We start from the raw sequence: 24,336 nt of genomic DNA, 5'->3' as shown, positions 1-24,336 counted from the left end.
AACTACGTAAGTAATCTTTTCCAACCCAATAAGAAAGTTATTCTTATTCATACAAAACGATTTTTGTCTGCAGCAGGGATAAGTGTGGAGATCATCTTTTCCAGCCCTAGAAACTGATCATTCTGTTAGCAGAATCTGAAATATGTTCAGTGCTTTTTTTCTTTTCCAAAAGAATGGGAATGCATTTCTTGCCAATGCAACCCAGCATGAAAAATAAAATCTAATAATCACCAACTCAACAGCTGATGAATCAAAATGACAAAAAGTATGCTATTTTCAAACGAAGGAAACTAAGGGAGGGTGAATCTGTTAACAAATATTGGGCAAATGAAGATTGGAGACCTCAGCATAAACAAAAGGCTTCTAATCTCCCAGTCACCGGAAATTTACTGCTCCCACAACAAGCATTCCCATCAGAAAAAGAGCAAAAAGATCCAATATCCAGAAGCACAGAAGTTTTGATGTAAAGAAAACAGGAATCTGTTCAAAATTAGGAGCTGTAGTGGTTTGGAGCTTTACAACGTTTGTAAGATGATTTTTCCGCTTTGCCAGTCCTGCTTAGCTGAAGTTTCCAGGGACAGCCATCACACCACCAGGAATTCAACACATTCAAGCATCAATCTTCTTTTATCAGATGAACCAGCAGGAAGATAATTTTAACATACCTGTGATGGGACTGATTGCACAGATAAGCATTAGTGAGACTAATGGAGACTAAAGCAAGCTAGTGAAAAATTAGAACTGGCTTTCGGAAAGAATTGTGTCCAGGGACATTTAATAAGTGTATTTTTATGTTATTGTTGCTTCCTCTGTCAATGTTTCCATTTTGAATCATCATCTTCGGCCAATTAAACTTCAACTGAAAAAGCATGGTTGGACCTGAGAAAACAGCACGCCACGTCTCAGGGGAAGAGCAGACTTGTCTTAACCCCCCAGGCCAAGCACATCCTCAATTTCCTACCTCCAACTACTCCTGAGATGGAGCTAAGAGCCTTAGCTGCAAGTCTTGGTTTCGTTTACACCCAGCTGAAGTTACAAGGTTCCGCTACCCCTTCCTGGCGAAGCGATGCAGTTCTGCAGTTCCTCACACAACGATGGGGAAGGCAGCCCAGCAGCCTGCTGGGGCCAGGAAGTGCGTGGGGCACAGCCTCCCGGCTCCGAATGGTTTTTTGAACTGCAAGTATGGAGCAGCTGATACAGCTGTTCAACTTTGGCAAACTGTTCAGGAACACACAAAGGAAACATGCTATGCAAATGTAAAACCACTAAACGAGTCTTTTTACAGTTATCATGTAATGTTACCATGTAATGTTATCATTTTTAAGAACTACATTTAAGCCCATAGCCCCACCTCCTCTTATGCAGGTACTTGGCTATATCTATAGTGTTCACCAGCACACCAGACTGCTTCGGTGCCAGTATTTTATGTTTCTTCCTTGTTCTTACATGCCAAGTCAAAGAGAAGAAACAAAAGCTGGTGTTGTTTCTGTGAAGAAATGGGTTCTGTATCAATGAGCAGGCAGTTCCTTTTCATGCACACATCGGCCTGCATGCTATGTAAAGAGGTAGCCTGTGGAAACCCTTGTAGTCTAATATCTTCTCAACAGAAAGCATCCCTACAGAGGTGCCTGTGGGCATGGGATATGAGAGAGGCGGCTCCTGGCACTTTCAGGAAATCTTGCTGATGCTAAATCACTGCGTGGCTGGAGAGAGGGGCAGGCTGTCAAACAGAGGTGTGCTCAGCTGCTTACAGCCGCGCATTGTCACTGAGGTGGTGGTCATTTCCTCTTCACTGAATCTTTCCCCTTGTTTTGCTCTTCCTTCCTGATGATAAATGCACCTTTTATTATTCTAACCAATTCAACATTAATTTTAGAAATTTTATCACTCATTGAGATTTCAGTCAGTGAGTCAAGCGGAAAAAATGTGTTCTCGAGCCGAGAGAGAACCCTCCCATCTGAATTCCCCGAGCCAAGAGCACCTCCCAGGCAGCGTCCTCCGGCTGCTCCCAGAGACAGAAAGTGCCCAGCCACGTGGCACCCGTGGTGCCTCCGGCAGGGAAAGGAGACCGGCCCAAAGCCCGACCCCAGCTCTGCCCCAGCCTCCTCTCACACGGCCCATCCAGCATGTCCTTGTGCTGCGCACACCTCCCAGTGCTCAGCCCACGAGGTCTGCCCCTGCCAACACAGAAACGTCTTGTGCAGCATTGCTGCTCCTGTTCCAGCACTGCTGAACATCACTTTCATCAGCGAAATAATAGTAATTTGAATACAGGAACAATTATGGGAGACTACTGCCCCGGCTGGAGCCTTTAGCCCTGACAGATTTACAGTTACTGCTATTTTGGCAAAGGCTGGTTGCAGAAAGAAAAGGTTGCTCTGCTCAGCAGTGCTGTACAAGGCAGCAAGCAAAACGTGACCTTTCAGCCCTCTAAAAAGATGTTTGTAAGCTACCTGCATCTCCGTCCTACTGACTAGGACGTCCCGAGTTGGTACTTTTTCCTTAGTAAGGGTGAGTAGGAGCTTGCGATTAGTATTGCTTTTTAATTTGCCCTGCCAATATTTCTGGGCTGTTAAGCATCTTCTAGAAATTCAAAAGCACACTCAAGAGCCCCAGTTCCACAGCTTTTGCAAAATGCAGATGTGAGAACCCAAACCTCTCTTCCTCTTGTTCATTAGGCACGTCAATAAATTGCAGGCCTACGAGCAACGCATGGTCATGCATTCAAAGAAGAAGGACCACAGAGGTAGGGAGAGGAACAAAGAAAGAACATTAAAAAGAGCCTGGTAAGTTTGAAAACTTGAAAGAACACTTTTTTCTTACCGTTCTTTGGGCTTCATTTGTTGCCGTAAGAAATTAGTATTCATAAAAAGCTGAGACACACACAATAGTAAGAAAATACCCCGTGCCTTTAAGTACAGGCAAAGTATTTGAACATACAAATCTCTATAATTTTCATATAATAAATAAAAGCATAAAGAAGCTAGCATATTCCTGCTCCAACTTTTAAAAGGCATGGCATTTTTTGTACTCCTAACTAGTACACTGACAAGGTGAAGACAATAGTACAGTCTTCATATAGAATTTAAATGTATTTTAGATGTTTCATGCCCAATGACAAATAAATGAAGCACAGAGAATGTGTTTAAGTGAGAACAGTGAAGAGAAAATGAGGGAAAAAGGTGACTTTTAAGGAAACGTTCATCATTAACAGAAATAAGCAACCCTCACAGCGTACTATATACATGTGGCTTTTAGTATGCTTTGTAAGTTACATAAATTACTTGCCAGATACATGAAAATAGCTACAGAGATGTTTCTACAACTTGTTCTGAACTGCACTTTTACGAGGCATTTGGTAGAAAGAGTCAGTAATGCAGCAAAAGCGAAATCTACTGCTGCTTTTCGGTGATGAAGAGAGGCTGAAATTTCTCTAATTCACCAAGCAAGCCAGTAATCCAACTTCTCGATGATAAATTAACCTCACAACTACAAAACTCAGCATTAGACTCTGTTAAGATTGCTCAGTCTCAATCCTGCCTGTAATAAAGCAATACGCTCTACACCCCATGTACATTATCTTACACGGCTGCGTTAGGGAAATAAGTGGCTGTCCGGAGGATCAATTACTGCCCAGGTTTGGGGTGCTTCATTCACGGCAATGCTTCGTGCAGCCACCCGCAGCGGATCCCATGGGACCCTGCCTTCCAGGGCACCAGCGCGTGCAACACACTCATGCAGGGATGGCCTTGTGTGCTGCTAGGCCTGCTGGCACACACGTGCCACTTCCCTATGTAGGGCTGTACTCGCACGCCCACGTGGCCAGCAGCACACGTGCATGTTGCTACCTCCTACCGAACGAGCCTCACGCAGCAAGCTTCAAAACAGTGCATGCGCATTGCAGCTCCTCCAAAGTGAACAGAAGAACTGGAGAACTATCACACGTACTGTACATAATGCACATCACGGAGAGCTGAAAATAATCTGCCTCTTACACACTCAGAAATTATGGCATTTTGAAGTGGCATTACCTCACTGTTGATCAGGGAGTGAGAGAAGCTTTCAGAGGACAGTATTTATTTCACTTCAGAATTAGCTCCTCGGGTGAAGGAATACTGTAGCCACACTACACCTTGTTTTAAAGGAAAGGAACGAATCGGTGCAGGGAACGTGCCTTCCTTTCTGGACATATTTATGCTGTTAACACACAAACGTTTATATACTGGAATATAGACTCAAAACTAGAGTTTAAAAGTCAACACTTTTTTTGCTTTTAAAGATACGAAGTATAGAATAAATACAGTATTTAAAATAGAACTGATTCATGGAGAGAAGGGAAGTACTTAATGACTTGCTCATACTAAAGGACTCTTAAAAACAAGTATCTGTTACTCATGCATTTGAAGGATTTGCTCCTCCCGAGCTACTGATTTGAAAAGCTTTTGACACTGCAAGATGAAGACTCATCCCAAAGGGCTGCTGTGTGTAGGCTGAATGAACGTCTGTGTGCTCTCAGAACACTTTCTTCCTTTCATTGAAGAAAAGGAAAGATTAGTGAGGACAGTGTGTGTGTGTCCGCCCATGTATGCACACGTGTTAATCGCTTTGGCTCTGAAAGCGAGGTCAAACTAAAGTTGTCTGCCCAGAGAAAGAGCAAGCCATCCTTCTTGCAGTCTGATCATTCGGGTACATGTTAAGACCAAGCTCCAAATATGGCTGACCCTTTCAATGACCCAAAACAATCGTATACCCATAGGAACCATCCTAAATGCTGGAAAAAAATAATTATAATAAAAAAAATACTATCTAAATCTCAAAACACACAAATTGCACAAGTGACACCACTGTGGGTATATTCATTGAGATGGTATTTTCTTTTACCACATAAAATAGTTTGCCATGGGCTATGAAGATAAAAACCCAAGACCAGATATTAAACATGGCATACCTGAATTCAAATGGCTAAAACCAAAACCTGTCCTCTCACCGGGAAACCTCAGTGCTTCGTGTCTTGAAGAACTACTTATCAGACACTGACACCACAAGGGACTACCCAGGCCCTAAGCCCTCAGGGTTAAAGCTACAACTTCTTGCAATTTTTATTCATTAATTTTTGACTTAATATTACACACCTAATATGTAATAAGGGTACAAAGGCAGCTGAAAGTGGAAAGAAGGCAATACTAGTCATCCATCCTTATGAATGGACTCTGTGGTACAAACTCTTACAGCTTACGGAAATACGTGGTTTATTAAAACTTGGAAGAGAGTTTCAAAATCATCCAAAAGGAGCTTACTACGTTCACAGCCAGCTGTACCTTTGTGCGTGGAAGGTGGGAACAGGAGCTGCACCTGCCAGCACAGCAACACAAGTCTACTGCATCTTTTTTACTGTTTTTTCCTACAAGAACAAGCAAAGTCTCTTATGTCAATGGTTAGTGAAAGTCTCAGCTGTCAGTGCTATTTCCCACTGACAAAACCCTCCTACATATCTGAACGCAGCCTTACAGGGGATGACTCTTGTCAGAGCGATGGAAGCCTCAGGTAGCAATATGGACATGGGGATACAGGGAGATGGAGAAACCAGCGGTACTGTAGCTACAGGGAAAACTGAAAGCAACGGTGAAACAACTCACCCAAGCCCAAACCCTAAAATGGCCATTTATGCAACTTTCTTTCACAAACTAACCCCCAAACTTGCACTGGAACTATGATTTGAATTTCACTCCATTCCCCACCCACCACCATACTCCTATGCTGTTTGCAGAGTTTTATTAGAACCATCTGTGCAATCCTCCCCTTCCCCCTTCCTTATGTCTGTTAATCCAGCAGCTGTACTTCATCATCCATTTAAAAACCTTTGTTTCAAAGTTCTAAGGACAGAAGAAAAATTATCTCCAAAATCAACAAAGCAAGCACATCATATACTGTATTTTACAGACTAAAGAGGAAGAATGGAAGTTGGAGAATACATGTACTTTAATGGGAAAATAAGTGAAGGTTTTAGGGATTTTTTTTTTAATGAACCAATACAATTGCAATAATTCTGACAAAGCCAGGACTTACTGAAGTACTGCAAGCTGTTGCTGCAGAATTATTTCAAGATCACCACTGTCACATACAGACAGAAGCAAAAGAAATGCAGATGAGTATTTCCTTACAGTAACATTTGCTAACAAGAGATGCTAAGAGAAGGAGGTGCTACTGTTTATTAACTATAGTAGTAGAGAGACTGCCTTTATACAAGATAGAATCATTCTAAGTTTTTAAATACAGAAGTCATGGACTTCAGGCTTTCTTCCTCTTTTATTAAGAATGTTTGAAAGTAATTGTCACCGCAATAATCTGTACTCGTTCAGCCCTGAGTCCCCAACAGCATGCCTTTATATACACATGAAATTGTCTCTCTGGACATTTAAAAAGTGGGTTAATGTAGAAAAACTGTTTGTATATGTACCAGATATCCCAGGCAAGACCCACCCACCAGTAAGAAAAAAGTACAACATCCTTGGTAATGCTACCTTTGGTTTTACTGGTCAGTCATTCCACATAACCCTCCCAAACCATATTTGTTGGTTTATATGAACACATACACATAGCACCATCATTCACATCAACATGGGACAGAGCTTCTACCTGGAGAATATGGCAGGGCACATCACTGACAAAAAGTGAAAACGCTGGTGTCTCTGATTTGTTCTGATATGTTCTCCTCCAAGCTGTTTCTGTGGAAGTATTTCACTACCTGCATCAGATTATCTCAGATTTAATTTTATTTTTTTAACAAAGAAAATGCACTTTAAATATGAACACAAAATACTCTGAGTTTTAAGTATCCGAGGAACACTCATCCTGCTTTCTGATGTACAACGCTACGATGATTTCCATTCTTTTCCCCTTTAAAAATAAATACTTTCCTCTTTCTACTTGCTGGCTATTTAAAAGGTAACAAAGCAAACACAGACAATATTAAACCACATACATGCAAACATTATTTGATGATAAATTCGAAGGAACCGACACTTTTTTTTTTCACCGAACTTTAAAATTTTCCCCAGTTACATCAATACTGGAAATAAGTTTGCCTATATACACAAAAAAATGAATGGCATTTATTTCTACATGACACATTTAAGACATGTGCCTTGTGGTCATGCCTCAAGACCTTTCTGATTCTGCTTTATTGAGCTTAAGAGCCCATGCCTTGCTTGGCCCAGTTCTTAATTCCTTGTTTAAATAAACAACATCATTTAAAGCTTCTCAAGGACTCAGAATTTGACTAGACCTCTACAGACTAAACACAAGGGAATTTTCCCTTGTCTTCCCAACCTTCCCTTTCCATCACAATAGAATCTTTTTATTTTGAAATAAGCGTATGGTTGTAACCAAGTTGTAACAAACAACTACAAGTTCACTTATCTGCTCCTTTGAACTTTACCATAAGGTAGTAGACAGCTTTAAAAATGTTTTCCTTGCACAGTCTCTACAAAAAGATGCAAATGTAATCCTTTCCGAGCTGACAGAGCACACACAGCAGACTTTGAAGTATAGTTATAACCTGTAACTTTATAATTTTATAAGGAAAGCTTACAAATTAAAGTAGACCTGGAAAGATTTACATTAAAAGAAAATCCTCGTATTTTTTCCAATAACAGCATAAAACCAGAAGAACTGCTCTTGAAAAGTATTCTGAAGTCTCTCAGGAGGATTAATGAAATATCCACACACTGTGTGCATGTGTGATCAGCTAGGAGGAGAGAGATTTTTATTAAAATATTTAACATCACTTCTCTTAGCACCTACTTTGCTGGTTTATTAGAATTTTTGGTGAAAGTAAGAACACTGAAGAAAATAAAGTTTAGGAGAACAAACTGACAACTTCTCTTCCCATTCCTCATCTTTTGTATTTGAGAAAACATTGTTGGGATGAAAACTCACTTAGAAAACCTCTTTTCACGCCACCTTTGATCTTTGCAGAATACATACACTTATAAAAGCTAGAAACAGCAGCGAAAACAGCAAAAGCAATTTAAAAAACTTCTGCGCATAGCCCTCTTTCAGGGCACCTTTAAGCAAATACACAAAGGAAAGAATGCTTGGGATCATACAAATGAAATTACATCCTGCAGCAAATGTCATTTTCTTGCCCTTGAACACAGTGCTGATCCCTGGGCGCCAGTTCACCAAAGAAACTCTGGTGTTCCTGTGCGTCCCTTGAACCAGAGCATGGGCAACCGAGTACCTCACCAGTGTTTAGGACGTGACAAAATGTGAGGAGAGGAAGCTGGTATACAGTTTGACCGACCCCTAGCACAGGTGTTATCAGAGCATTCACTAGTTCATTATAATATCCCTGCAAAAATTCTGGTAGATGGTGATCCAAATATCAGTAACAATTCATACGGAGAGGAAAAAAATAAAAGCAAAAAAGCCAACAGAAACCTTTCTTTGATACTGGACTGCATATAGCATATAATTTGCCGCTACACCAGGAAATGGAGGGGGAAAAAAAAGGAACAATGCACTTTTAGGAATCGTCTTGATGGCTCTGTCAGAACAGATTCCTGGTGTTCAAGTCTTACCTGCTCATAAACAAAAACCTGAGATGGATATGAAAGTGGGGATATCAAGCAGAAGTGCTTAAGCCATTCAGAAGCAGCTGCATTGCCACCTTCATCCTGAAGAAATGAAACCTTCAACAAAAAGAACAGGAAAGCTGCAGAGCTGCTGCACTGAAGTCTTTAAGGATCATCACAAATGAACCTCTGACACCCTGTTCTCCTTTTCATTAAAACAGAAAAGAGCATATAAGAATTTCAAGAAATTAAGGGAGATTACTGACAATTTCCTGATGGAAGGTGGCTGAGACTCCACTGCAGAGAGATGATATGATGCCCCGTCGAGCCATTTCCCTGGCCTCCCAAAGGCACCGTTTCCCAGGTCACTTGCTGTAAAGGACCCTCCTCGGTGTGGGCTGCCACAGGAGCCCAGGAGACTGACTCAGCTTTAACACGGACATAGCTGGGGCCTGGAAGGGCTGCACGCCCGGCAGCAGGCTGATGGTGGCTAGAGGAGCGCTGGCAACTGTGGGGACACTGCTGGAAAATTCCAGCGTGGTCTGCACCGAGCGCTGCCCACAGCCACGGCCAGACAAAGGAAACGCGCGCCAGCAGGAAGCGACAAAAACAGCTTAGCCCCATTTTCAAAGCGGAGTCAGCAATGCAATCTTTACTTAAATGTTAAGCCACATACACGGGCCATTAGTCAAAATTCCTTTTCTTTTTAATAGCTTTACCAGCTCTGACATTTTGTAACATTATTATTTTAACTCTGATCTGTTCCAGAATTCACAGTGATCTTTAGAAAAATTGTTTTGGAAATGCCATGCTAAAGCATCTTCTGTATTTTACCGTAATTTGTCAAAGTTTTACTTAAAAGCAGGTAGTAAGATAAATGAAAGCGACCGAAAAAATGGAGTACTTACAAGAAAATAAATGATGCCTAAACTCTGACAACAGCCGGTCCGCACCTTTTGTCTTCTCAGAGAAATATCACCCGACCTTACAGTGAGAAAGGCAATAACGTCCTATGTAAATCTCAAGGAATAAAGTCATTGGTCAGAAGAGGCAGAATGCACACAGTTCTGTAATACTACATTAAAATGCATTCTAGGTATTTAGTTTCTCAGTAGCTTTGGTAATTTTTCTGTTGATGCTTAATATGTGTGATGGTCGTTTTCACCTTGGACAACTTCTTCAGCTAATTGCGCTGTGCTGCTTTGCCCCTGTGGCCTCCACTGGCCCGTCCAGGTGCTCCTGCCCAGCAGCAATTCTTTCCATTCATCCAGCATTCCTCCCTCCTTGCTTTTACCATTTTCTCCTTTCTGTGTATTCCCAAATGAACTCTTTCTTCGGCATGGGTTTGCAGCTATGCATGGTATCAAGCAATTCCCTTCTCATACAAGTTGCCATATCAACACACGTGCAACTCTTAGAGTGCATGATACTGAGCCTGATACTGAGCTTGGCTACGTTTGTTTTCAGATAAAATGCACTGTACCACATAGGAGCATGACGTGATGCTGCAGCTGAACTGTATTGTTAGTCTAATGACAAGCTAGAACAAGAGCATTGCTTGCTGTGCATTGTCTGCTGGCCTTGGCAGTTTCCGTATTGCACAGTACGACTTGTTTCCAGCTTGCAGCTGGTTTGTACAGCTCCAGCTGTGTGGTTGCCAAAAACACTTAAAGCCCAACCTGTGTCTAGTGAGAGAGAGTTTTAAGAGATGATTTTCCTTTTGTGCCTTTTTTTTTTTTTTTCTTTTTTGAAAGATGGAGATGCTGCAGAGCATAATCCCAAATTTTCCTTTTGTATTCAATTGGTATGCTGTGGGGTATTTATTAAACTGTTGCTTTAAACCACTGCAGTACTGCGTTGTGCAAGGTGAAGTACTGAGAAGACAGGACATGTCTCAAGCAAGACAATTTCAGATAACTTTGGGGAAACAAACGTGGAATACTTCCTGAGATTTTATTGTCATTTAAATGCTCCTCTAGAAAATGGTTTTATTAAATGTTAATTCAGAATAAAACTCCAAAACACAAATTCAGGCAGAGAGTAGATGATTGTCATGGAAAAGTGATCCATCTGTGCATGATAAATTATTAACTTAGAGTATTAACTGAATGCAGTAGACCTCATCTAAAAAGGAATGATGCAATTTAGCTGATGAGATTTAAAATAACAGAGGCAACAACTGCAAATTAAGCAAAGCTGCCAACGATCAGAAGGATCATAAATACCACAAGGAAAGCACTAGAGAGGATAAAATGGTTTAAAACATGACAGTAGCCCTGGAAGATCAGACCAAACGTCCAGCTCATCCATTATGCTGCTCCTGGCAGTGGCCCAGCGTGTAAGGGCACATCCAGCAACACTTTCTCCAAACCCTCAACTCCAGCAATATGCAAACTGGAAACTTCCTGAATATTCCTGAATACAGACCGTGTGTTTGAACTTGATAGTCTTACATGGAATTTTCCTTCATACATTTACCCAATTACCTTTTGAACTCATTTAAAATTTAGTATCCACAACATCCCGTGGAAGGACATTCCACAGCCTAACAGCTTTGTCTGAAGTACCTCATTGTGTGTGCTTTGAGCTGCCAACTTCTTGCTGCAGAAAAAAAATAAACCAAACAACAACAACAAAACAACAGATACAAACTCAACTCTTTTCTATCAGCTCTATTTACTTTTTCCTAAGCCATTATGATTTTTGATTTCTATTACACGCCCCCCTCAACCTATCCTGTAGTTAGAAGTGTCCTGATTTCTGTAACCAAGAGAGTGCCTGCTCCCAAACCTTCACCGATCTGCTCCACATTCCTCTATGGCATTCTTTTCAAGTTAGATTACACAGATATTCAGATGCTTGTGCAAAGAGGGTGAAAGAATTTTAGAGCAGGGAGAACAGAGTGATGTTTAAAGGTGGAAAAAATTTTCAGAGGGGAAAAACATACAGAAAATAGATGAAGGTTCATTTACTACATTTTTGTAAGCAGCAGAACTGTTTGAGGAAGTACTCTTAAAAAAAAAAGAAAAAGATTTATAATAAGAAAGAACCCCTTAAGATCTGTAGTAGAAACCCATTTATTTTTCTCTGCCTTCATAATGTTTTACAGAGCCCAGATAATTTATTGGGTGCTGTTCCTCCCTCCAATAAGCATTTCACTGCATTTTGTAACCTTCTACTCTATCTATAAAAAGAGAACCACGCTAGAGGCTGTACACTAATGAGACACTTCGTACTATGATTGCATTTATATTTGGGAAGGAAAGAAAAGAAATAATGGCAATAAATAGAATGGCAAACAAATGGACAGTGGGTGGTAGCAAAGGAGGATGAAGAATGATTGCCAGTGGTCTTTCAGTTAAAAGTTGCAAGTGTAATACTTAGAACTTTTTTTTTTTTTTTTTTTTTTTTTTTTTTTTTTTTTTTTTTTCCCAGTCTTGAGAAGCAGCTGGGATCTTTATCATCCACTTCCAAAAGCACAAACCATTTGCAAAGCATCTGAGAACACGCTTTCCTCTCACACTGGCCAGCCTCCCAGAGGCTCCCCGCGGATGGGGGCTGCCCTCTGGTTGCTGATGCCTGCACAGGAACACGAGGCAGAGACCTGTAGCAGGCAATGCTGCTGGTCTCAGCTTAGCACCACCTGACGGTACACCAGTGGGACAGGAGGAAACTGCTTGTTGCAGGTGCTCTTTACTAATACAGCATTTAAATCAACTGCAGCTGAGGTCAGAGAAGGTCAAGACAAGTACAATCCACTTGGGGTAAACGTCTTATTGGGAAAACACTTCAAAATATACCCCACGGCAGGCTCTGCGTGCACACACAGAATTTTCCACTTTCATAAGCTTCTACACAAGGTCAAGTTTAAGTGCAAGAGCCTTGGTATTTCTAGAGACTGATATTGCTCATCTGCTGCTACAAACTGTCTTCTATTACGTTTTTAGAGAAACTACTCGCTTCTAACCTCCAGCATCTCAAACACCAAAGAGTCTATGAAAAAATGAGGAGAAAGCCACAGGACACACACATACACACATGCTGTATTCCATGATTCCCTCGATAGCAGCTGTGGGCTACGGGAGGCCACACACAACTTTTAGGGTATATTTCTTCAGATCCAAAATGTGATAATCAATTCTTTAAGTTGAACAAAAAGAGGTTGGCTTGCATTATTACCTACCTACCTGCAGGTGTCTTTCATTAGAATACTGAAATTCCTGTAGCCTGCCAAGCATCTACATTACCATCTCTTACATTTGTTTTCTTGCACTGTTGTCCATATGCAGTTATTCAACCTTAACTTCTCCAAGACATCCCAACTGTTTTTTTTCCTTTTAAGTTGCAGCAAATGTATTTCAGGTTTTCCCAAGAGTAAGAGAGAAGAAATAAAAGAAAAGATTTTCCAGAGCTACCATATCACAGCTGAGGTTTCCTGCTTAGGAATTCAATTTATAATTGAATTTTGGTGGCTGTACAATTTTTGATGTTTTGATTAAAAAAAAAAAAAAAAAATTGCCCTTCCGAATGGCAAAATTACAAAGTCTTGAAAATCTCCATTTCTGCATTCTTATTAGACTACACGAGGTGGTGATAAAATCTACTATTTACCAAACATATTTCAGGACTCTAGGAACTAGACAAGAAGTACTTGCCCTATGATGAAGCAGAGCAGAACCAGAGGAAACGCTTGTTTTTTCACATTACTATATCTAAAAACATGCACATAAATAAGAGAAAACACACCGATATTTACATACTATGTAATACACTTCTGATATATATATATATATATATATATGTATGCATGTATAAAAGTTTTCAACAGGTGACTTCACAAATGTAATACTGCCATAAACAGCTACAGAACATTAGCAGTCAGTGGAAATAAAATGAGTGTATTATGCTGGTGCTCTGCAAAGTTTGCAGTGGGAAATTCTTCCCATCTCTCTGCTGCCCGCTCTGCATAAATGCATCAAAATCTGAGCTGCTGCTCTGCCATGATCTCACTGTTATCTTCTGGCTATTATTCTCTCAAATCCCACCTGCAGGTCATTTTTACATGAATTGAACTGGTTAAAATCCTCTCTCATTTTTTCTTTTAACCTACGGTAAATTCAGACAGTCCAGGTCTAACTGATGGGAATTTATTTTTACCATTTAAAATATCAATGTTATTGTTTGGCTGCAGCTTAACAGCTCTGACTGATTTCATGCAGACTCATTTCACTTCAGCTTTTTCAGATAAATGCACTAGTTTGCTGGATGCTGCGAAGTGTGGCTGAAAGAGTAATTTCCATTATCTTCTTTTAGGCTCAGACCCATTTCCACAAGGAATTTGGAGCACTGTACAGAATTTACAGAGAGGAAAGAAAGCACATACCATTGTGAAAATAACTACTACAGGTTTGTTTATCTTTACTTGTTTACTAAGATAATCATAAATCCTCTCTCTCTTTGTAACTTAACAAATTTGGATGTGATTTTCGTTATGTAAAGGAAGCAAACTGATTATTCCTCTGCCTTTGAGGAAGACAGTACGCAGAGTTAAAAATCTGCATACACACAAACTGAAGTTCTTTTTTCTCTGTATGTGCAAGAAAACCCTGAATAAAAGCATCATACTTGTCAGCATTTTTCTCCACACCAGAGGGCTTAAAGGGAGCTTGACCTGGATAGGATAGTTTCCTACATTTTTTGTTTTGAAAATGATGACAGACCACTTAGTTTTGTGCAAACTGCCGCATATACTCAAACTTAGCATTCAAAAAAAAAAAGTTGTTTAATGCATTTTTGCTGACTACAGTTTGAGAATCTCTCTTGTTGGAAACCAACAGACTAAAAAACAATGGAAAATTTGTTGGCCGTAACAGAGCTTGCAAATAATAAAGTTTAATATGGCTTGGATCTCTGTTTACAGAAGAAAGGCGGAACACAGTACTATGAAAGCTAATGCTACCACAACAGGCTCCCCCAGAAAAACACAGCTCTCAGGAGCAGAGTGACAAAGCTACCTAACCAAAGGTGCTGTACTTGTCTTCATTGCCAATTGTGAATTCTTACTATGATCACGTTTGAGAAGCTTGAACTAATGGCTTATGCTTCACTGTAAAAATCAATTCCAAAAAGCATCAAGAACATCCATTAGGGTCCTTCCCTCTTTTAGCCAACAGTCCTTGAACTGTTGTTTTCTACACCACTAATGCATGGAGACCACTCCTGCAGCACATAATAGTCAAAGATGTAAATACAACAGAAAGACATAATGAATATTTGTGGGTTTTGTTTGTTTGTTCAGATGGGGTTTTTAAACCTGAATCAATTTGCAGACCTGGTTTACCATGTGTCCTGGCTACCACCTGCTGCCCAGCAGTTTGGGTGCAGGCAATTTCAGCCACCAGTGCCCTGGAAGACCCAAGTGCCAAACAGCCCTGCCACATGGTTGGAGGGGGCACGGTCCCCAGCTGCTCTGGAGCTGTCATGGTTTCCTCTCACAGCAGTAGACAGCTCCCATGAGGAGAATCCTTTCTCCCTCATGCTAACAAAGCTTACTGAACAGTGGATTGCGTTATCAGGCATGCAGAATGCAGGCAAAAGAAATCCTGTAAAAACCACTGCTGCTACTTCTATCCTGTTATTGAACAGGAAAAAAATCATATTGAGCATCCTTGTTTGGGGTTTCACTGGTTATCTGGAACTTGAAGAGTCCTCTGACATAAAAATACGTATCTTACCCTGCCTTCTAGCTTCAGAAAAGAAGACTGCAGCCTTAACGGGGCTTCAGAAAAGAAGACTGCAACCTTAACAGGGTTCTTCCTTAGCACAGTATATGAATACCTTTCTCCTAATTCTTACCATTAGTTATGATATCAAAATCACCTAATGACAGTAACTTTAGGACCACTAATAGAGTCTTAGCTTTGATCCAGTGTTACAGGTGGCATAATACAGAAGTCAGCCTTTGCAACAAAAGATGTGTGGTTAGATAGCTTACACATACACAGTGCTAATGGTACAAGCAGTACACCTTACCTGTGTTGCCTGTATCGAGCGTGAAGTTGCACAGCGCAGTTACAGATGCAAGACTGGGGATTCACTCATTTCCCCACATTTGCCATCAGCCTTGTAGTTCTGCTTCCTCTTCCGTGCTCAGCAGCTCACTCACACAGCAGACAGCTCTCCACTTTTGCCAGGTTCATTTTCTGCCTAGTTAGTGAGTTAAATCAGCTGACAAAGCTCCAAGGTGCTAGTACCAACATGGGTGGGGTGGAAGGGAAAGGGCAGAGTGCTCAGGAACTTCCTTAGCAGCAGCAAGCTGCTAGGCTGGATTAAGTCCTTGCAGATAACTTCACTTTGATAATACTTCTGAAGTTGGCACATCTTATCATAACCTATCACTATTATCCACAAGCCATACAGTTGTTAACTGTGGGGTTGCAACTTTATCACTGGCATTAGAGAAAACTGAAACATAACTGGAAAAAAACTGCAGAAGTGAATATTTGAAGTATAAGGAATCCTCCTCCTCTTCCTCACTTGCCCTAACAGACTCAAAGCTGAGGCATTGAGCAATATGCTCAAGAACATGACCACTAAAAACCTGGTGGTGGGGTTCAGCTGGCTGGCCACAGTACGCAGGGACTGCCCAATGTTCAGCTGCTTACTGACACACCGATACTTCAAGTTTTGCCTTCTGCAGGTCTTCTGAGAGAGGCTGCAGCCTGCTACTCTACTGGCTTTCAGGAATTGCATCGGAAAACCTCATTTCAGTGAAATAAATTTCAGCTATCAAGAAGTTTGCCTAAGCCTCATCAGCATCACCAGTACTGGTATGCTTTGTTTACTCAAGAATACTTTATTGCTTTAATTTAACTAAGTAAGGAACTGACCTGGGCTAAATCAACACAAGGATTTCAAATAAACTCAAGAATATGCACTAAGAAGTGTCAATCATTTTTAATTAAACCTGCACATGCACTTCTTTGTTGGATTTATGTAACTCTTATTTTTAGGCAAAACATTAGTTTCTGGGCTGCGCCTCCGTTATTATTTGTTCAGCAGAAGAACAAACTTAAGCAACTCCCACCTTTTCTTCCCCACAGGAGCTCATTGCTCCCGTGCCAGCCTAGACACCAAAACAGCGGTGCTTCAGGCTGGCTGTTGGTCATTTTTAGCAGGGTTTTCCTTCTCCAGCTGAATCACTTCCCTAACTTGGTTTATCACATGGCTGCACAGACACATGTGCTGGCACAACGCAGGTGGCAGCGCAGAAGTGGAAATGAACAATGGGCAAGGAAGGGAAGTGGGGCCTTACCCAGCTGCATATATGCTATCCTAGCTGGAATTTGCTTTGTTCTCACACAAGATAAACTAAAGAAACATTAAAAGATGGGAAAGTGATGAAAAATTAATAATGAGGAAGGGGTATGACAATCAAGACTAGGAAGCAGACTCAGACTGAGGGTATTGAACCAACTAAATAGTGAGGTGATTGCTTTTAAGCACCCCACAACTCAGTCCTAAATTCCAGAGAAAGGCTGAATGCATTTCACTTCATAAATGCAAACACTCTCTGATATCAAATTTTCCAGAACGGTGCCATTTATAGTCACCCAAACTAATGACTTACCACTTACAGTGGCTTTTCCATCGTGTTAAATTCCAAGTTTGGCCACATTAATCTCTCAAATGCACAAAGAGAAAACTCCCTTTTGTGAATAATGCCATTGCTAAACCTCTGAAGAAATATCAACGAAGTGAAATATAAGAGTTTAAGAAAATGCCTTAATTTAGAACTACAAGTGCTTTTGGAAGAGGGAGATGGGCGGAATTCCATATTTCATTTCTGCTTTGGTGTTTCTGAGTATGTTCTCAAGGATGCCAAAGTGCCTGCTTGATTAGTTACAGAAGAGCTAAGCAGCATCCTGGCAGCTGCTGCAGCAAGCAACAAACTTGTCACTTGATGCCATTACACACCAGTGGGTGTCAAGTTCTGTGAATGGAAGGGTTTTCCAACTTTCCAACCACTGCCACAGTCCAGTGGGCAGGATGATGGCAAGAGTTAGATGCCTGCAAGCCAAGCTGTAAGAAAATCCTTCTTAATCCTCGAAAGCAAGTTCTGAATGTCATGTTGGCTCGGAAGGCTAAAATTTTCATTTCCGTTCCTCCTTCTGAGATGCTCTACGTGGCTAGGTGCCACAGAGATTTGCATGCTGATAGATAACAGATCAATCTGGTTTTGGAGGCTTACCTAATGGTCTAGCAAGCAAACTAGGCACAAGTCCTTTACAGTCTCATCTGAAACTCATCAAAGTTAAAACTACTCCAATGAGACATGTTGACATCATCAAAATTTTATAGAAACTTTGCATAAAAGTTACAACGTCTGAAATTCCCAATGATAAATACGGCTGACAAGGAAAACCAGAGAACGGCCTATGAAATAGCCCCACAGCTGTTAGGTACGTACTGCCACTTTGCAGCCATTAAGGAGCATTTGTTTTCCTAGGATTCCGTCATTAAATGTCAAAGTGGTCAAAATGAGGAATAGCTAAAATAAAGACTGGTGTCCATTTCACAGTAAGCATTATTGTGCTATGATAACTGAGAGAATTCCTGTTTCAAACTGGAATAACATTGGAATATACTCTTACATTCAGTCAAAAGAAGTTAGAGTTATAACTGATTCCACAGTTTTTTTTTTGTTTTTTTTTTTTTTGATTACACAGTCACAGTTACACCTTCTGAATTTCGGTGGCTTCTGAACAGACCATTTATACTTAATTTTCCCCCTAGCCAGTGCAGGTAGACTGCAAGTCTTGTGTCCCAGCCAACGTCCTATTATAATTATTCCACTGTTTCACTTGGCATTTAATAAAAATGCCTTTATATATTGTACGCTTGTCATCTCTTTCTTCTATCCATCATTACACTGTTGATTTCCAAAGTAATATGTGCTTAGCATGCCACAGATGTTATGAGTAGTGAATAGCAACATTTACAAGTAATAAACATTTAATACAAACATCAGTTGAGCACAACTTCTAAACTGCGTTGTTAGACAGACTGTTTATGAACTACAGAATTTTATATTAACACTTGGTTTTGATGACTAAACGGGTTCTTTTATCCCAGCAAACAGAAACTACAATGAACATAGGAGCTGATTACACACTAGGAACTACAGTTATTCTTTTACCTAATCCACAGGATTTCAGCAGTTATAAGCCTACAGTGGCTGAAGCTCCCATTTATGACTCACACTACAGTTTTTCCTCTCTCCTATTGTTTTGCAAATTCTCTGCTTAATTTAAAGTACATTTCAACTCAAAACTTCCAGCCTCAGTGGAAACTTGACAATAACATGCTCCAAATATGTGATGTTTCATGGGCGTGTCTCCACATCTTCAGTCAATTTAGATCTGGGCTGGTACGGCCCTACCCTCGTCGCTACTTCTGATTTTGTGCCCCCATCTGTGTGTGCAGCCAGATGTTGGCACCAGCCCCTCAGGAGGCAGCTCAGGGTGCTGAGTGGGCTGGAGACCAAGCAAGGGCTGATGCAAGGAGACAGAGGGAGAGAGCATGTAGTGGTGGTGCAGGAGCAATACAGGACATGGCACACAACAGAACTCTAGCAATCCAGATGCTAGATGGGTTGAAATGGAGATACATTGTCAGGAGTCGCTAATCGTCCTGCATGAGCCACACCCGAAATGGAATTGGCATTCTGAGGCATGGGTTTTAAGGCACTGATTTATTATCATAAAGCATATTTTAAATCTGTATATAAGTAGAGAAGTTGTCCTACATATACTAGTGATATGAGTATATTATGAAGACCTATTTCAACAAAATTTCATTAAGTGCCAATTTAAACTTCTGGGATTATGAGTTCAGTCAGAATAATGCCTGTGTTCTCTGCCTTATGGCTAGCAATTATGCTTTTGAAATGCATTTGGATAATACCTGGGATGCTACAGCAGCCATACTGAAACCTGGAACTCTTTTGCTTCGTCGCTTTGCTTTGCTTAACAGCCAGTTTTTTATGGTAAATCAGTGATAGGAACGACAATTTATGGATGAAGATATGCTAAATAAAACTGTACTGCTTGTAGAGGAGCATACTTTGGCACATACCAGAGTTATAATCAAAATCTCACGTCTGTAAGAACAGCATGAAGGCAGCAAGACAAGATTCAAACTACTTTACATTGATAACTTTTCCTGCAGGGTACTCCAGGGCAGAGCCCATTAAACAAACATCTCCCCAAATAAATGCACAAAATGGCAAAACCTTTAACATCATCACACTCCCATGCAAACTATTTCCATCAGCCTACCATTCTCTTCCAGACGGGGAAATTCCCACTCAGTCAGCAATAAAAAATGCATTCAGTTATCAGTTTACCTACTAATGAGTAGCTTTTAGCATATAGTGCCAATTCGGAGTCAGGTCTGGAACATGAGAGAATACTCCTTAATAATTTAGAAGACTCATTAATCTTATCGCAGAAGATAAGCAAACAGCATTTGGTATCTACTCATATTTCCAAACCAAATAAAGGTACAGCATTTCAGAAGCCTTTAGGATTTATCAGGTGATAAATATTTGCAAAATGTTCTTCTGTGGAATAACTTGTTAGCAGAAAAATTATTCATCTTAGAAAGCCCATATTATTAGAGACTAAACATCAGGAACCTTAGGAAACTTGCACTTTTGATAATTATAACACAAGGTTTGAATATTATTCAGTGGAGCAGATGCCAGAAGTCTTTACAACTTGGTATGTTAAATAGACAATACGTAGGTCTATTCTGGCTGTGCACAGTACAAAATATAAGCATTCCACAGAGGTTAAGTATGCCCAGAGACAGAACTCACATTTGCTATCAAATACTCAATTTGATATCACAATGCAGAGAAGCAGGCAAGAGGAAAAGGCAGCATATAGACTTGTGCTGGGAACAGACACACAAGTGAAAAAACAGGTTGCCTCAAATTCTGTACTTGGCCACAAGGATGATCCTTGTTCCCACCAGATATTAGTTACAACTGGCAATGCAGTAATTGGCATGAGTATTTTTGGGAAAAGAAGTTATACAACAACTTGGTATAAGTCCTTGTCACTACCCCATCCCCAATTATGGCCAGAACCACAGCATTTATCTAAAAACAAACACCACCACGAAAGGAGAACCCAAACATAATTTGCTTTGTTTTCTTGGTGTTTCCTGCTATGAACTACCTTAACACTCTAGAATCACAGCATCACAAAATGCTTGGGGCTGGAAGGGACCTTTAAAGATGATCTAGTGCAGCCTAGAATTGCTTTTACCTCTGTGCAAACCACCACCAGTAATGAGGACTATCCTACTGAGAGAATTACCTGCTTAGATCTCTAGTCGTATGTGATCCCTTACTTGTTTGTAGAACAATGATATTCTTCCTTCTGTCTTGAAGTCCTCCTAAATGAGATAATTTCCATGCAGAAGTAGATGGATGGAGCACCCACTAGTACCCTGGGGAAGAAGGGAGGTCCCATGTGCTCCTGCTGCCTTCGTCGGGCAGGGCTGGGAACAGCAGATAGGGAGCTGTAGGTGCTCCACTGCATTCACTGCATTTCTTGCTCCATTTAGATTAATTATGTGCTCCAAGTTCCCATGGATCTTAGCATTTTTTTTTCCATGTACTGTATATAGAATCACAGAATATCCTGAGTTGGAAGGGACCCACAAAGATCATCGAGTACAGCTCCTGGCTCCACAGGACCACCCAAAAAATCAAACCATGTGTCCAAGAGCATTGTCTAAACCCTTCTTGAACTCCAGCAGGCTCGGTGCTGTGACCATGTCCCTGTGGAGCCTGTCCCAATGCCCAACCACCCTCTGGGTGCAGAACCTTTCCTTAACCCCCAGCGTGACCCTCCCCTGTCCCAGCTCTATGCCGTTCCCTTGGGTCCTGTCACTGTCCCCAAAGAGCAGAGCTCAGCGCCTGCCCCTCTGCTCCCCTCGTGAGGGAGCTGCAGGCCGCCATGAGGCCTCCCCTCAGCCTGCTCTGCTCGGGGCTGAACACACCAAGGGACCTCACTCAGCTGCTCCTCACAAATCTTGCCCTCCAGACCCTTTGGCATCCTTGTAGCCCTCCTTTGGATGCTCTCTAATAGTTTATATAAAGGACTAAACCAACGGTACTTTCTCTTCGCTATCTACAAAACTAGTAACATCTCCCTTCAACAACTAAATCAATGGGCAGAATTACTTTACTATGTAGGATAAAAATACTTAAGCAGATGTGCTTTAGAGCCTGTGCCTGTTATATTCCTACAGAAAAGAAGGACACAGAACACCATTTTCGTGTAGATCATTCTGAAATGGCAGTAATTAAAGAACATGCAATTTCCTTAATTACAAGCCCCTTCTTTATAAAATGCCCCCTTTAAACAAATCAGTTTATATTATAAGCAGTGAAGCATAGCACAATGCTGCCTTTTCAAAGATAAATGTATCTGACACTTGTTCTTTCCTGAAGTTACCACACTAATATTTACCTTCCACATCAGGCCTATAAACAGCTTGTCATAACACAACCAGGAATTGACTGATCAGGCTATTCGAAAACATTTTGGGGCCACAAGTATGTGTAGGGGAATGTTGCTTAAAGATTACAGAACAGAATAAGTGTAAAATAAAACACGGAAAGGACAATTATGAATTACTTAAAAATAGTTCATACTTTCTATTCCTGTATCAGCTTATCAGACAAATACTGATGGTGGGGGTTTTGTGTGTGTGTGTTTGGTTTGCTTGTATTTGCTTGGTCTTTTTTGATTTTATTTTTTAAAAGGGCTTTCCAAAGTCATTACTCAATTTCTAAACCAGCTTTTTAAAACTTCCACCAATCAAAACATTTGTCAGCATAATGGTGGAACAAAACCTGGGGGACCCAGTCAGCTTCCTTTTCTCTCTTACAAGACAGCACGCTAACAGAAGCGAGGAAGAGCTTGTATAGACTTAGCAGAGCTTTCCAGAAAGGCGTGGGCTTAAAGCAAGGTAATTCAATTATATATACAACCTACCAAACTGCACCTCTCCTATCTCCACTCGTGCTCTTTTCAAACTCTTAGAAGAAAAGGATTGGAATTGCTACATGGCTTTTTTAAGCACATACCTGAATACTGTAACACCTATGGAAAGCAGCATAGCCAAGAAATAACAGCTCTGTAACACACATTGCTACCCCTTAATGCAGCAGAAAAATCAAATGCTGAAGTGTCAAAATACATTGCAGCATGTATGTGTGTAAATGTCTTAATCCTTACACGCAGTGTATCAAAATAAAACAACATTTTCCCAAGAAATTGAAAATATAATGACTGCATCTTTACATTATACTAACAGTATATGGAACCCCTCCTGTAACCAGCTGGTTTTGTTTGCTTGTTTGTGCTTTTAACCAACTTGTGCACTGCATGTTCTGTTCAAACAGGAAAAGAGGATTAATGAGCAGTAGTGTCTTCTCAAATCTTCTTTTCCAACTACAGTGTATCCACTTAAACCTAACTAATGGAGTCTTTGTCAGGGAGTGTAGAGATACAAGAAGGGGTAATGGTTTTAAACTAAAAAAAAAAAAAAAAAAAAAGGTAGATTTAGATAAGATATAAGGAAGAAATTCTTTATTGTGAGGGTGGTGAGGTATCGGAACAGGCTGCACAGGGAAGCTATGGATGCTCCTTCCCTGGAAGTGTTTAAGGCCAGGCTAGATGGGGCTTTGGACAGCCGGGTATGGTGGGAGGTGTCCCTGCCCATGTCAAGGGGCTGGAATTAGATGGGCTTTGAGGTCCCTTCCAACTCAAACCATTCTGTGAATCTAAATTCAGACCAACTAATTGCGAACAACTGAGCCGTTTCCCACAGCATTCTCCTCAAGAAACTGTCTGCTCATGGCTTGGACTGGTGTACCCGCTTCATTGGGTTAAAAACTGGCTGGATAGCCAGGCCCAAAGAGTCATGGTGAATGGAGTTAAATCCAGTTGGAGACCAGTCACTAGTGGAGTCCCCCAGGGCTCAGTACTGGGGACAGACCTCTTTAATACTTTTATTGCTGATCTGGATCTGATGTTTAGGTGTAGAGCTTAGTGATATGGTTTAGTGGAGGACTGGTTAGTGTTAGGTCAGAGGTTGGACTAGGTGATCTTGGAGGGCTCTTCCAACCTAGGTGATTCTGTAAGAGTCAAGATTTTGCTAGGTCTCATTCTCTGGGGCCTAATACAAACCTGTATCACATAATAGTACCTTTTTCCTATTAATTCCACTATTCTGTGAGGAAACATTTCCATATCATACAAAAATAAACCAATAAAAAATTGTGGGAACACACAAAAGGTCAACGATAAGAATAGTAACTAATATAGTTATAGTTACAAAGTATAGAGATGTTCATTTCCTATAACTCAATATATACTGAATCAAGAATGTAGAGATACCAACTTTGGAAATAAGAAGAAATAAGAAGAAAAAGATTCCAGTGTAAAATGTTTTATTCCTACTACCCTAAACTGGGTAACTATAAAAGGTGATAATCCAATAGGAAGCAACAGGCCAGTATATCCAAAATAATCAAACTCCTCAAAACACGAAATACAAGCTGTCATGCAGCAACTACAAAACTATATTCTATTGACATTTATAATACAGCCTAACTCAAGAGACAAAGCTGGCAACTAAGACATCTGCTCCTTCAATAAACCCTGGATCAACTCCT

At 40.7% G+C, this 24,336-nt stretch overlaps 1 protein-coding gene across 7 annotated transcripts in view; it reads right to left on the bottom strand.

The window, feature by feature from the left end:
* The window catches only part of PEAK1 (pseudopodium enriched atypical kinase 1), a 118,733-nt gene that overhangs the window by 62,376 nt on the left and 32,021 nt on the right, over positions 1 to 24,336 (bottom strand). The window lies entirely within an intron of this gene.

Source organism: Aythya ferina (assembly GCF_964211825.1).
Source record: "Aythya ferina genome assembly, chromosome: 11".
NCBI lineage: Eukaryota > Metazoa > Chordata > Aves > Anseriformes > Anatidae > Aythya > Aythya ferina.
Note: the sequence above shows the minus strand (reverse complement) of the source record. Positions and strands in the feature narration are given on the sequence as shown.